The sequence below is a fragment of the Crocuta crocuta genome, unplaced genomic scaffold, assembly GCF_008692635.1.
Source record: "Crocuta crocuta isolate KB4526 unplaced genomic scaffold, BGI_CrCroc_1.0 scaffold118, whole genome shotgun sequence".
Classification (NCBI taxonomy): domain Eukaryota; kingdom Metazoa; phylum Chordata; class Mammalia; order Carnivora; family Hyaenidae; genus Crocuta; species Crocuta crocuta.
The window spans coordinates 8,192,941-8,195,390 of NW_027551558.1; the positions used below are offsets into that span (position 1 = coordinate 8,192,941).

A 2,450-nucleotide genomic window follows, 5' to 3' on the forward strand; every position below is an offset into this window, starting at 1 on the left:
GCCCCCCCCCACCCCCCCACCCCCAGAATACTGTGCAGGCACTGATATAAGAACACAACTGAAATCTTGTATCACTTCAGAGATACCCTGCATCGGGCCAGAGCTCTCCCAGCACTGCTCAGCTAAGCAGTGTCTGATGCATCTGCATATTTATCAGCTACAAACAAGGAGCAAAGAAATGTCACTGAAACACAACTGATGTAGAGTCAGAGCCCTTGGGCGCCTGGGTGGCTCAGTCAGTTAAACATCCAACTTCAGCTCAAGTCATGATCTCATGGTTCGTGGGTTCAAGCCCCACGTCGACCTCTGTGCTGACAGCTCAGAGCCTGGAGCCTGCTTCAGATTCTGTGTCTCCCTCTCGCTCTACCCCTCCCCCACTCACTCCTCTCTCTTTCTCTCTCTCTCTCTCTCTCTCTCTGTCTCCGTCTCTCTCTCTCTCTCTCAAAAATAAACATTAAAAAAAAAGAATCACAGCCCCTGGGCTCTTGCCTACTTTGAGTTTTAATTCAGCTACTGGGTCTCAGGATCACAGACTCTGGGCACTTTGGTGTCCCACTGCTGGATGTGGCCCTTCCTCCCCACAACTTACCCCCAGTCTACTTTCCTACACGGACAGAGTTGTGTGGTCTGAGTTGTGTTAATTCTGCTCTGTCACTTGCTCCTCACAACAAAGCCTGCCTCAGTCACAGAGAATCATTCTTCCCCCTCTCTGGGGACAGACAGCAAGACTCTGCTTTCCACTCGGGTCATCTCAGAGTTAGCACAGATACTGCAGTACTTCCCAAATGGCAGGCACATGGAGGTCATGACTTCTATTGTGTGCAAAGAATAGAACCAGCACAGGGTGCCTGGGTGGCTTAGTCAGTTAAGCGTCCGACTTTGGCTCAGGTCAGGATCTCACAGTTTGTGGGTTCAAGCCCCGCATTGGGCTCTGTGCTGGCAGCTAGCTCAGAGACCGGAACCTGTTTCGGATTCTGTGTCTCCCTTTCTCTCTGACCTTCCCCTTCTTATGCTGTCTCTCTCTCTCTCAGAAATAAATAAAACATTAAAAANTTGTTACACATATATAACAAATTTAACTATTTAAATATTAACTATTTAAATATTTAAGTATTTAATATTACTAACACTAATATTTAAATATTAAAGTTAAAAAATTTTTAATCTTTTTATTTATTTTTGACAGAGAAAGAGCACAAGTGAGGGAGGAGCAGAGAGAGAGGGAGACATATAATCTGAAGCAGGCTCCAGGCTCTGAGCTATCAACAAAGAGCCTGACGCGGGCCTCAAACCCACGAACCGTGAAATCATGACCTGAGCTCAAGTCGGACGCTTAACCGACTGAGCCACCCAGGCACCCTTAAATATTTAAGTTACATATATATATGTATATATAACACATTTAACTATTCAGATATGAAGTTTGCATCCATCTCCAGGGGCAGACATGTCCCCTTCAGGACACTGGGCCTGGAGCAGAGTGAATGGAATATGGCATCCCATCTCCATCCCCACCACCAACCAGCTTTTTTGCTGTGTGGGAACGCTTGACTCTAAGCCTGTGTCCTCTGTCATTAAGCTGGGGAGACAGCCCCACCTTAGTGGTTTGTTGCAAATCTCGATTAAGAAAGTGTGTGTGTGAAGACTTTGTAGACTACAAGGTACTAAGTAAAATTTCAGTGACATAAAGACTGGGTAAGGGTCAAATGAGATACAAAGGCAAAAAAAAAAAAAATGCTTTGAAAAGGCAGCAGTCAGAATTTAAATCTTTAAATGACACACATTCCCTCTGGAGAATGATACAGCCTGAGCTGGTGAGCAGTACTGAGGCATCCTCAAGGGATTAGATCTGGGCCTGCTGAGTGCATGTCTTGTGACACCATGGGGCCCGCAGGAGACCCCATGATGCTCTGCTGGGTGCCAGACCCATTCAGGCCAAAGACCGAGGCAGGCAGATGTCTCCTTCAACCTCCACCTGACCCCTGATGGTCATCAGCTTAGCCGAAAAACCTCCTGCTTCTCTAGAAAGGAGACTCTTCCCCTACTGTCCTTGGAAGAACACAAGGGCACAATTAAAAAACTGTGTGGAGACAGGGGGTTATATGAGAATGGTCTGTACTTTCTGTTCAACTTTGCTATGAAGCTAAAACTGCTCTAAAAAACAAAGCATAAAAAAAAAGACTTCCTGACACTAATTCATGGGGGAGTTGGGGGGAGGTTACCTACCCTGTCCTAGATGGTCTAGGAAAAAAAGGGAAAAATAAATCATATACCAACAGTGCCCTCTTCAGCAATACATGTACTAAAATTGGAACGCCACAAGAAGATCAGCACAGCCCCTGTACAAGGATGCCATGCAGAGTCATGAAGTGTTCCCTATTTTTTTTTTTTTTTTTTTTTTTTTTTTTTACAAATAGTTTATTGTCAAATTAGTTTCCACATAACACTCC

The 2,450-nt window shown here is 45.2% G+C and overlaps 1 protein-coding gene and 1 non-coding gene across 7 annotated transcripts in view; one reads left to right on the top strand and one right to left on the bottom strand.

Moving 5' to 3' along the window:
* INPP4A (inositol polyphosphate-4-phosphatase type I A) overlaps nucleotides 1-2,450 on the bottom strand; it is a 123,751-nt gene that overhangs the window by 78,955 nt on the left and 42,346 nt on the right. The window lies entirely within an intron of this gene.
* LOC144219375 (U6 spliceosomal RNA) lies at nucleotides 2,279-2,384 on the top strand. Its single transcript, XR_013331388.1, has one exon. It is a non-coding gene; the product is annotated as a U6 spliceosomal RNA (small nuclear RNA).